The sequence below is a fragment of the Neodiprion lecontei genome, chromosome 4 (genome assembly GCF_021901455.1).
Source record: "Neodiprion lecontei isolate iyNeoLeco1 chromosome 4, iyNeoLeco1.1, whole genome shotgun sequence".
NCBI lineage: Eukaryota > Metazoa > Arthropoda > Insecta > Hymenoptera > Diprionidae > Neodiprion > Neodiprion lecontei.
Window position 1 is genome coordinate 1,938,844 of NC_060263.1, and position 12,640 is coordinate 1,951,483.

Below are 12,640 nucleotides of genomic sequence, written 5' to 3' on the forward strand. Positions count from 1 at the left end.
CGTAAAAGAGACTCGCTCGGTCGTTCACCGCGCGGCCCGCGAATATACGCACGTACGTGTAACGCGGATGGTATTTTTTTCACCGAACCGTAATACTATTTTCAAATCCTCCGATATACACCCGGATTACGTTTCAAATTACAATGTTATTTATGCCGATCACACTTTTCCACCCGCTCGATACAGTTTCCAAGATATTGTACAATAAGGTGCTGGAAAAATTTCGAAATTTTCAAAAAACAATAAAATATAAAAATTTCTTTCATTCTTCGCGCATATTGTGCGAGACTAAAAATGTCGAAAAATCAAACGTGCTGCGTTTACTTTGTACCTAGTTGCCGAAGATCTGTCGTGAAATGAATTTTATTTTTATAGCTTTCCACGTTGCGGGCTGATAGAAAATTTTAAGACCCCTAAAAAGTTGGCTGAAATTTCTGGCGGATCTTTTAACGTATCTTGTTTCGGGGTAATTTGAAAAATTCAATACCGCGTACTGTCTATATTATACAATGCAATTGAAAACTGTACGAGAACAGGAAAAAAACAAATAAATTGAACGAACGAGTAAAAAGCTCAGGCTGGAGTCTGCGACAAATATTTCTTCAAAAAATACAAAAACGTTCGACGTATATGGAGGTTCAAAATATTTCGATAAAAATATTTTTCCATCCGAACGTTCAACCGAGTTATTATAACTGTCTAGACTTCAATTTACGTTATATCACTAGCGCAGAAATGCTATTAAAAATTTATCTCACAATATTCGATACTTTTGCTACTATATATGTACACCAATTTTAATGAAAATTGCGACGATGATACGAATTTTCATTAAATCTAACAGGAGAGGCTTATTTTTCATGCACGTTCTTAACAAAAGTGAATAACAACACGTTATCCCGATAAAACGAATTTCTATGTTCCCCGTTTCATTTTCTCCATCTCAATAACAAAAATGGCCCCATATAAATCTAAAAAATGTATATGGTGTGTACGTGGTTAAAAAAATTACGGAATGTTTCCCGTGCAACAAATTTCCAACAATCATTTCGCATCTAATTCCTTTAAGCTCCGTGTCTATAAAGTGTCGACAAGGTAATCAAATTCTTTGCAACGCACGGTTATGCAATCTTGATAAAAGCAAAAAAAAAATACTAGAACCGGAAGGAAAGGAAAAAAGCATTTCTCTCCTCGTCTCACGTCATTTATACCGCTGTATTTTAATATTCAAGAGTAGTAAAATTCTTATCCACCAGTGTCTGCAGGTACTCGAGTTCCATACAATAGGCGCGCATACTCCTGGGTATAAAAGTACACACATTATACGACATACCGCGCATCGCTCTCACCTTCTCGAGCGTGAATACGAGACACGACACAGGTGTACCATTACTTGAATGATCGATACGGAAAGTGAACCTCTCGGTACACTTTATCCGAGCCGGATGAAAGTGGACGTGTAACGTGTATCCCGAAGCTTGATCGACTCGATCGTGTATATATAATATATATATATATATATATATATGCATATATATGGTGTTACCTCCGTTGTATTATTATAATACAGTTTAAATTTCTCCCATTGCGCAATTTCATTCCATAAACTGAAAATTCTCACGTTACTGAAATTTTTAAATCCAACAATACCGATTATAACGTGACGTTCATAGCACAGTGGGATCAAAATATCTAGGTCATCGTTACGTCGCCATGAATCAATCGAGAAATTGGATATATATATATATATACCTACATCAGGTTGTTTCAATAGAAAGTAATTGGAGATTTCCCACCATGGCATCCCCTAAAAAGGTTGTTCATGTTATAAGAAAGGTTTTGCGAAAAGATTAGCGTTCTACGTTACGTGGGAGATAGCGCTCGGTTGATTTTTCACTTTTGTACATTTTTTTATTTATTTATTTTTTTTTTCTATCACTTACATCAATCATGTATCAATTCACGTCGCTAAGAAGACCCAGACTTGTAATACTAAGAGTCTCGAATTGACGTTTGAGAATTGTATCCGACGACTTTTATCATTATCAATTCAATCTCGTAAAATGGTTATTTTGATTTAACATGAATTTTCATTCGGGAGAATAAGATTCCCGGTCGTAATATATATCGTTGCGTTATGGGTCGTGATCTTTGAGTCGAATACATAAATGTCAGGAAAGAAATAATAATTGAAACGCTACAACAACCGGTTTCTTCAATTATTGACGAAAAAAAAAAAAAAAATGAGAAAAAAGCGGTGAAAAGTCAAATCTGCCCGATATTTCACGTAACGTAGAACGCTCGTCTGTTTCACAGAATCTTTCTCTTAGCCACAGCAAACTTTTCAGGGGATGCCCCAAGGTGGAGAATCGTAAATTATTTTTTTCCGAAATACAGTTTTGCGAAACTTTATTACGAATTATCGGCAAGATTTACATTGAATATCGCTGTACAAAGACGATTCATAAATCTTGCGGTATTCGTTTTCTCAACAAAGTTGCGTGGCAAATGAATTATTATACACCGCTTATATTACAATATTATTCTATTTTATTACAATAATTATTTCTATCGTTGTTATTATTATTATTATTATTGTCGCAACTCTCGCACAAACAATTGCGCGAAGAAATGACGACGCGGATCGTGACAGTGTTGGTGGGTACAACATCGATACGCGCGCGTAGCTTTATACGTACCGTACGTATACGTATATACGTACAACTACGTGTATGCACGAAGAAAGTTACAGCTGTGTTTCTTAGACCGCGAAAGGTTGTCGACCCGTGCAGCAACGCGAACCAACAGTAACGAATCGTACACAGGTTAGGTACACATAGCGGCAAAGCGATTCTGGGTGAGAAATTTTATAAAGCGACTTTCGACTAATTAGTGCACCGCATTCAGCCAGGCAGGCAGGCAGCTAAAGCTAAGCTGAGCTAGCAGCCCGTTACGTATTCGGTGAAATTTCCCACTCACAGCTGCAGCAGCCGTATATAGTGATAATGCATGCAAACATGTATGTATCTATGTACGAATATATCGTACACGGATGTCGAACGAGGCAATTAAAAATGTCGGATGTAGATGGTATACCTGTAGGTGTATACCTGCTCCAAGGAGTAATTTTCACATGGCGCAGAAGACAATTTCATACACCGTCGCAAATTGTCGAGTGATATTTTTATAACTGGTTTTCAGTTACGTCGACAAAACGCGCCTATCGCGAGAATAGTGAAAGCGGCCGTTTAGGAAAATTCGTTTTACACACCGTTGCGCATTATCTTACTAACTCCTAAACGAACGTTTCCCAACTTTTCTTTGAAAAGATATGAAGATAAAAAAAAAAATATGTCAAGGATCGACCCGATTAGGCACTTACCGTTAAACCTATATTGTATATCCGATTTGTCCAACTAATATGAAGAGGATGTATATTAGGAATACATTAGGCAGCAAACCGGCTATCCGGCAACTACAACGCGTTATCTCCGATCGGCTGTAAAAGCAGTCTCGCGATAGCTGTACACACTCGTCACTATTTGACAGATTCTTAATTGCTTTTCCTTGTAGTTAACTTTGCCGTTCGTTCGGCGTTAAATTGCCCGCGGATCTTGACAAAAGAAATTAATAAAAGCTAACGCAGACAAGAACTGGAAATGAATTTATGAGAAGAAAGACGTACGATTTTGTGTTGTGTACCATTTATTTGGGCACAACTCGAAATAAAAGAAGATGTTTCTACAATTAAATAAAAATATATATGTACTTAATGAAATAAATCATACATCCACTTGCTACGTTATTTGATTATCATAACGTTACAAACTGACATGTATAATACAATCGTGCAATATTTTCGCGGCACTTGTTACAAACACTCGTCTGTCTGTTGAATATCGCAATGTATTACAATGTAATTCTGCAAAGTTGAGAAGCTGGTCGGTCATATTGCAATTTTTATCCCATTCAACGAATCTTCGGAAGAACTGACTTGTACACAAAAATCTCTTTTATTCAAATTTTATAATCAAAGGGAGTAAGGTCGTTTGTTCTTTTTTTTTCCCTGTTCTAAAATATCTGGAAAGTTGTTGCTGGAACAAATTAATGGCGTCAAAAGGAAGAGTGAAAGAGAAAGAGAAAGAGAAAGAGAGAGAAGCAAATTGGAGCTTCTGTGTTGCTACAGCAAGGTGAAAAAAACATATTAATGGTAATTTCCCGATCGATAATTCCGTCTGATTGCGAACAGCAGTGTTCCTTGGGCCTTTTCATTCGTACCCACATTGAAACAGTTAGGCGGAAATTCGGAGTAAACAGGGAGAAGGAATACAAAAATGATTGTAATATTGTCGAATGAAAAGAAAAAGTCGCGGGACGAGTTTGACATTGCGACGGCTGTGAAGTGAGAGACTGATAATAACGAAGAAACGCCTCGCTGTTTGCTCTTTGTCGGCTCAAGGTCCTCTCTCCCGGTTCTCTCCTCAACTGACTGCGATACACACGATACGTACACTCGCTGCTCTAAACTTATGTACGTACATAAGTCGGACGAAAATATTGTTCATCGCTCGTTCTTGCAATGTATACCTAAGCGCGTTGTTTGACCAACGTCCAGTCGTCGATGGGTCACGGTGCAATTTGTTGAGGGATCGGAGATGATAAGAAAAAAAGAGCGGAGAACCGACGTCTGACCTACGATCGGGCCGAACCAGGAAACTCAAACAACCGAAATTGACTTCAGCGGGGTGAAATTAACGTACATCTGATTTCGAGAGTACAGAGATTTTGAAAGATTTCAAGGATTTCAAAAGAGTTTGACGGATCTCAAAGATTTTAAAGATTTCAAATGATTTCAGGCGACTTCGGGAGATTGCTAAGAATCTCAAACGATTGAGAGTAATTTCTAATGATTTCAGGAAATTTCAAAGAATTTCAGTGGATCTTAATAGATTTCAGCAAACTTCACAAGATTCACGGAAATGTGTACACCGTATTTCACGAGTGATTGACCCCCTCATCGGCGACCTAACGATAAGAGGAAAAAAAAAGAGCCGCGAAACATGACGCTTGGTTTTCGGGTTCAACGTAGGTCGGTACGTATAATCCATGACCGTATGGATTTACTTACTTATCATAGGTAGCGTTCGACGATCATCGACCGAAGACCGCGGCTTTGTACAAACCAGATAAGGGATATGCATATATTGACTTGGCCGTTGAGCATCGACCGTCATTAACGTGTGCCTTGCAACACCAGAGACGTGATATAACGAGCGTCGACTCGAACAGTCTCACTTAAATAATTATCTTAAAATTTCATTCGTTTTTTTTCCCCTTGATTCTTCGTCAAAAAGTTGAAAAACCGAAAGTGTTTGATCTGCGGTACAAAGAGAGAACGAATATCGAAGATTGTTTTACGCGTCTGATTTTTACTGTCGCGATATCGCCAATAGAACAACGTGCGATGTTATAATTGCACAATTTTCAATGGCAAAAAATATCCATTCTAAATGCACTGCGGAGACTCAGAAACGCGATATCGAATATATTTTCGTACGACGATGACGAATGTAAGTTATACATATACCGACACACATATGTATATAATGTATATACCGACAACGTATACATAAAACATGCGCACAGAATGACGAAATATTTTCATCGGCGTGACAGCGGAGCTGCAGCAGCAGCAAGAGACCAGCGACTAGGACGGAAAGAATGCAACGAAAATACAATAATCCCCTTCAATTTTTCGTCCAAATCCAGAAATAGAATACAACCAAGCGAAATAAAATAAAATTAATTAAAATGGAATTGAATTAAATAAAATAAGAAGAGAAAAGAGTGAAAAAAAGTAAACAAAAACACATTGCGAAAATATTTTTGAAACTGCACTCGGCATCTTGCTCGGTATAAATATGTTATACGTACACCTATTTTCTGTCTCAGCATTGAATGTGTACATTTTTATTTTTTTTCCTTTGCTTTTCATTTTGCTTTTTTTTTTTTCTTTTTTGATCAATTTTTTAATTGTCTTCGCAACGAGTAGATTGTACGTATATCTTCTTTGAATACGGAACAACATATGCAACGAGCTGCGTATTCCGATCCATATATATAGAAAAAAAATAATTTATGTATAAAAATAAATTTGCAACATTGACGGTAAGGTAATGACTCATTTGAGTCTGACAATACTTGACTGAAGAAGCGTTTTATAGTAGGTTCAAGTACATACACGTACGAGAGATAATTTATATAGTTTTCCATGTCGCGAACAATTCCAAGCAACTCGAGTTGCGATTTTATTTAACAATGCCATGTGATTACAATGAATGTTAAAAAATAACAGTCGAAAATATTATAAGTACAAACGGTCGAAACGGTCGTCCTCGGAATAAAAAAAAAAAATAAGTGTTACAAAAAAACAGCAGAGGTTCTTCAAAATTGAATCAAAGTACCAGCTGTTGAATCTGCGGAATTCCGGGAGATAAAGTGAAAAAAAAGAAGCAGAATACGTTGCAGAGTTAAAATCGAAGAAAGATCGAAATATTTTTAATGGATGACGGTATCGAATTTTCAAAGTTGCGAAAATCTGTTTTATAGAATTTATAATACACGTATAAAATCGAATTATAACAGAATTTGAATTCTATAAAGATTCCGTACCTTTCTGCACTTTTCTTTTATCATACTTCAATTTTTCAAGATTAAAAAATGTTATAAAATAGCTTGACCCGTATTCCAAAAATTCCACATCGTCAACCTTGTATTTTCCAATACTTTCATATTTTCAACCGGGTCAAAATATATACGTTAGGGTGGTCTTTGAAAATGTAATTTTTGAATTCCGTGTCTGTCTCAATCTCCAAATCGGTTCCAAATAATTCAAAAATAATTCCGTAATTTTTTATAGATTTTTATCTCAACTCCAACTCCAGCCGCCAAAGGGTTGATTTCCTCATTTTCAACCCTTTTAAAGAGAATAGTAAATCTACCAAAAGGATAGGGTGGTTTCTCTAGTCGCTGCTTACGAATCTGGATTCGAAATTTTTAAATCCCAAAGGTGAAAGTCACATCGCCATATTGAAACCGCTGTTATCAATTTCAAAACTTTCCTAGTCCAAATTTATAATCAATAACCCAAGAAAAATTATAACATGGCGCTGAATTGGGAATTTGAGAAAGTGGAAAATGAAAAATGACCTTTTCAAGGACCATCCTAATGTCGCAACATATATATGTACAACTAAAAATAACCAGAAGACGAAGAAATAACAAAAACAAAGACAGAGAGAGTAAGTTAGAGAGAGAGAATTATGTATAAACATCGATTATTATATACACACGCAAACGCATACAGCGACGATGTTGATTCTCTTTTGATGCTATTTTGACAGATTGCAGCAGAATTCCGTAAAGCGTCGCTGCTGCTGCAGTCTCGCTTCTCGGTCTGTATCGTTCGGATATCGTTTCAATATGCAATAATACGCCGTTACACGTACGGCACGTACACACATGTGTCGTACGCGTACCTGTAGATCGGTATGTGCATATAATGCGTCACGCGTCGCGTCGCCTACCGCACCGCATTCGTCCGTGGTTAAAGGTGGCGAGAACCTTGGTAAATATTTCCCGGTTTACAATACGTTAACGTGCGGCAGAGAGCAGAGGAGGAGAAACTGGATGAAAGGCGGAGTGCGGCACATGAGCTTATAATAATCGAGACTTTGTCGGGGCGTAAACACGTCTGGCATATGGTAAATCGGTCGCAGGCTCGTAGTTGGCACCGAGTGCATCGAGTGCATCGGGAGTTTCGAAAGCAACGAAGGCCAAGGCTTTGGTAGGCGAGAGCGGACTGACCTGGGACAACGCGGTGCATCGTGAACCCTCCGACGTTCGCGAAAACACCGTCGACGAATTCGCACCTTTTTGCTAAACGCCGATCGACGTGTTTTTCTTCACATACCTTGGCACGCACATACGTACATAATTTTCCTTCGTGCGAATGACGAACAATTTACTCTTATTCCCTGTTTTTATCGTCATTTACTCGAGTTGAAATTTACCGCCTATTTTTAAACCCTGCTTTGAAGCTCAGAATGTCAGAATTCTTTTCTTACACATAAATATTGAGATTTGTTGATGTTCGCGTTAATGAGATATTAAGAATTATTTGCGATTTGTTTATGCGCTTTCAATAATGCGCGTTGACAAATATATATATATATATATATACGTGACTTAACATTGGAAGAAGGAAGGTACAAAATTGATGTATTCGAAATATATCGTGCGACTAATACGAATAAATTTTGGAATTTTGTATTTATATTAATAACTAATAATGAATTATTCTTAATTAGGCTTCTATGTTTATTTTTATTGTTTAAGTTTTAACTCCAATTCAATATTTTAATACATTTCGGAATGTCGTATTCATATTAACTTGAAGCTCCTCTCGTTAAAATAATTTTTGCACTCGTAAAACCGTTGAATAAGTACAGCTGAGAACTGCAATAGTCAATTTTCAATTGTTGTTCAAACTTATCAAAATTATGTTAGGCTGAATCGTCTACCGATAGTGTTAAAGTAGGGTTGGCACTTAAATATTTAGGAGTTGGAGGTTGAATGTTGGTCTTGTTCTTAAATTTTTAAAAGTTGGAGGGTCAGTGTAGAATTTCTATACTCAATATCCTCCAAGGTAGGTTTATACGATCTTTGGTAGGGTCAAATGTCGGCGCTAAATTTCGACCCGGGTATACTGTAAAAATGAAAAATGAAAAACGAACTTGCAATGAAAGAAATTTCGTTTGCTTTGCAATTCGAGTTGTCGGTACTAAATTTTTTTGGTTATTCTAACACGAGGTCAATTTGATTGATTAATGCTGTACTTCTTCATTTTTATTTATTTTTATTTCGTTTCACAGCTAAACAAAGCCGAACACTAAAGAGTAATAGGAAAATTATGTTTCACACGACGCAGACACCTTAAACTACGTTACATCGCGCAGCGAGGATCTTTAAGCTGTACTCAATATCACAGCCTTGTTTCTCACTATTGTACACAATCATCTCATCGTCGAGCACAAAACTATCGCAATATTTCCTGTGCCCCATAAGTTTCGACTCGAATACATAACGTTGGATGGTCGAAAACGTTTCTGCCGCATCGATAACAGCGTCGACGACCCTTTTAAACGTATACCGGAAGTGAAGCGAACGAAATAGATATACGCGGAAGCGGGTAATCGGATGAAATCTAGATTGACGTCAGCAGCGCGTGTCGCGTGTTTGTGTTCGAGTGTGCGAAGAGCTGAGAGGGTGAAGGACCCGGGTCGATTGGGGAACCGGCGAAGGCCGAGTAGCTCGTAAATTTCATTCTCATTGGCGAGAGAGGGCCGCCCCAAAGGGTGGAAGGCCGGGGTGACCTTGACACGTGGAGGACGACGGGGTTCGAGTCGAGGGTCGAGGCGGTCTCGGATGGGGAGGCTGGCTCCGAACCCCGTTGAAACATCTTGTCGTATAATTCTTGGAAAACCACCGCATCTTCGAAGGATAAGGTGAACAGAAATTTAAGCCGTCCGTCGGTGCAACGGAAATTGAATGTCAGAATTCGGAATATTGTAGTAACCCTGTCGCGAAAACTAAATTCAGGGGTCCTACCGCGTTGTAAAAGGTTATGCAGGGAGATCGTGTTCTACATGGGACGGGGTTGAAATTCCGAATTTGGTAAGCTCCCAAAGTGCCAGATTCCGAATTTTACGGTGGCTAAACTTGAAGTGGGAAAATCAAACTTTGACGAAACATCAAAGTTTCGAACGATCCGAAAATCGATGCTTGCAGTTCCGAAAGGGCGAAAATGAGAAAAAATTTTTAATCCGAGACATCGTAATTCCGAATGATCCCAGATTTTCAGTCACGTGAATTTCTGGTTCGGTAAGATTTCGCCACTTTTGGAACTTGTCAAAATCGGAACTTCGACCCCGCCCATTCTACATTTTTCGAACACATTACGAAGAGAAGAACGCCTGATTCGAGCTCTGAACGAGCTAATTGCTCCGTTTGCTGGCGGTTTTCACGATTCATGTATCCTGTAAATACTGCAACTCTCGCTGCTGGAGTTTCGAATAGAAATAGGAGAAAACAAGCGCAGGAAGGTTGTTCGGAGGTTCAGGTATGAGTATTATAATCTCCGAATACAGATAATTTGTCGAAAAACAAGCTGCTCGTACCTATACGGTTAAACGATAAATGACGCAAAGGTCACTTTGCGCGATGTGATCACGTGACTGTCAAATTCACATTGTCTGGATATACACGCATACGTTACACGTACAACGAGTCAGTCGCGGAATAAGAAGCACCCGTTTATGGGTTTTTGCATGTGTGGATCCGATCGGTGCATATAAGCTCGCCTCGTATTATTTATAATATGCCGTTATGCTGATTAAGCGTAGCCTTCGGACCGATGCCGCAGGTTTTATTGTTCTCTTCCCAGGCTCTAGCGTTCGCGGTTCTTTACTTATGTATTTATTCCTATTCGCGTTATCTCGCAATCCTTCGGTTCGCCGCATCTCTCGCGTCACCTCGTCGAGGCAGACGGATCGACAGACAAGAGAGAACGAGATCGAGGGGATTGAGATCGACCAACTTGAGTGACGAGGGGCCTCCGGGAGAACCGGAGGATCCTCTCGCGGACCCGAATTAGTTAAATTACGGGGCTGCTAACGACCTCGAACCGTTTCAAAATAAACGTTGCGAATCGATCAGAACTGGGAGCTGGTATTCGAAAGTCATTTTTCCCCATTTTTATTCTTCCATTTTCAAAGAGTGAAAGATTCGAAACGGAGCTCGAAGAGGACCGGAATCGTTTCCAGTTTCACGCGAATGTAAATTAGAAAAAACTCTGGCAAAAATTCGATCGTTATACGTATTATATACGCAATGCAACTGGGAATAAATGACCTTGCCAAAGTTGGCAAATTTGGAGGATGAGCTGCGGCTGCCGGACAGAGTGACTAACAATCGAGACGATTCGCACGAACAAAGGGAAACCACTGCAGAGATGAGGATAAAAACTAAAAAAAAAAAACAAAAAAAAAAAAACAAAAAGGAAAGAAAAAATGAAATAAAATAAATAAGAAGAGTAAAACGGACGACATTCCCGGGCGCGTTTGACGCCCGATTCCCTGCCAGCTCTAAATTCGTCCCTTCCCTTCTTTATTAACTTTCTTTTTACCCGTCTGCGAGCGATCCTCAACGTGTGGGAGTGACGGTAGTGACCTCTGCTCGACATTGGAAGACCCGAGACCACTTAACGCGTCGATGGTGAACCGTCGGAGTCTGGGAATGCCTGCCCGTAGACGCGGTCAAGGGTAGCCCTGAGGTTTCCCGGTATTTCCAAGGGGAACCGAAGATTTGGAAGAAAAAAAAAACCCAACATCCCCCCCATCCTTTGATCCCATGCCGTCGCGGAGCGATCTTTGCGCGGCCGTTGTTCGTTTGCTTCGCTCGAATGTAGGTATAGTAAAGAATCTTCGAAAACAATCCAAACTCAAGTACTAAAACAGCTTATTCAACCTGCGAGGCTACGAAAATGATCATCGACCAATCCGAATAATAGTTACTATGACTTTTATAATTATTCTGATTCATTGGGATATTCAATTTTCAAACTCGATGCGTCATATCGAGGCTTCTAAGCAGCACCTCTTGATACATCGAGGTCGGTTGCGGTGGATATTTTTATAGGTGAAAACTGAGGCTGCGCAAAGATATGAAGGCACGATGCGTCTGCAGACAAGTGAAAATTAAAGAAGTGAAAAGAAACGGAACTAAACGAGAATCCAGCCTCTCGAAAATAGCGAAAACGACACCTGTGCATGGATTGTTTTTCTATCTCTTTCGTTTTGCAGTCTGATTTTTTTTTCCTCTTTTTTGTCAGAGACGCTTATGGCCCCGTTTCGAGTACGAACCGAGTGTTAGCGTAACAGCGATAATTTCCACGAGGTTCAAGTTAGTAGCGTTGCTTTAACGATGCATGCTACTTTAAATTTTCTGAAATTCAGCCAGTGAGTAATAACAAAGAAAACATGCCGATATTATGAAAAGTAAACTCGTTGCGAGTCGTCATAATTTCTAAAATTGTACAACAACTATTTTTTCCATGATCTTTCGTTGCGTAAAATATCCCTGAAACTTTTCAATCATCTCTACCCTTGTTGCGCCAATTTATTGCTCAAAGAAAACCAAACAGAAAAATCATTGAACGCAAATTTCGACAACCGTATTGTGATATGTAACGTAGAATTTGGGTTTCACGGGTTAGTAGATTCCAGGGGTTAATTTTTAGAGCTATACGTACAAATTTCCCCGTTACAAGTACACGGGTGACCAAACGAGGCTATAAAGCAAAGTGCTGGAATCATCGCGGGAAGGCGTAGAATAAACACGACAGATTTTCATAGCGGGGCGTAGCGCGGGACGCGATGTAAACACGTAATAAAACCGAGAAGAGAGGACGACGATGTTCCCCGGAGAAAATAAACATCCTTCGCGATCTGCATTATTTATAAGCAGCTCGGGGAATCATTTTATTCCGGGAATAATAATCACAGCCCGCTTTGCAAATTCG

At 39.1% G+C, this 12,640-nt stretch overlaps 1 long non-coding RNA gene across 1 annotated transcript in view; it reads right to left on the reverse strand.

Annotated features, from left to right (window-relative positions):
- The window catches only part of LOC124294175, a 96,471-nt gene extending 89,077 nt beyond the window's left edge, over window positions 1-7,394 (reverse strand). The window contains exon 1 of the long non-coding RNA XR_006904090.1: window positions 7,365-7,394. This is a non-coding gene — a long non-coding RNA (uncharacterized LOC124294175). The remainder of the gene's footprint in view (window positions 1-7,364) is intronic.
- Between the last annotated feature and the right edge of the window lie 5,246 nt (window positions 7,395-12,640).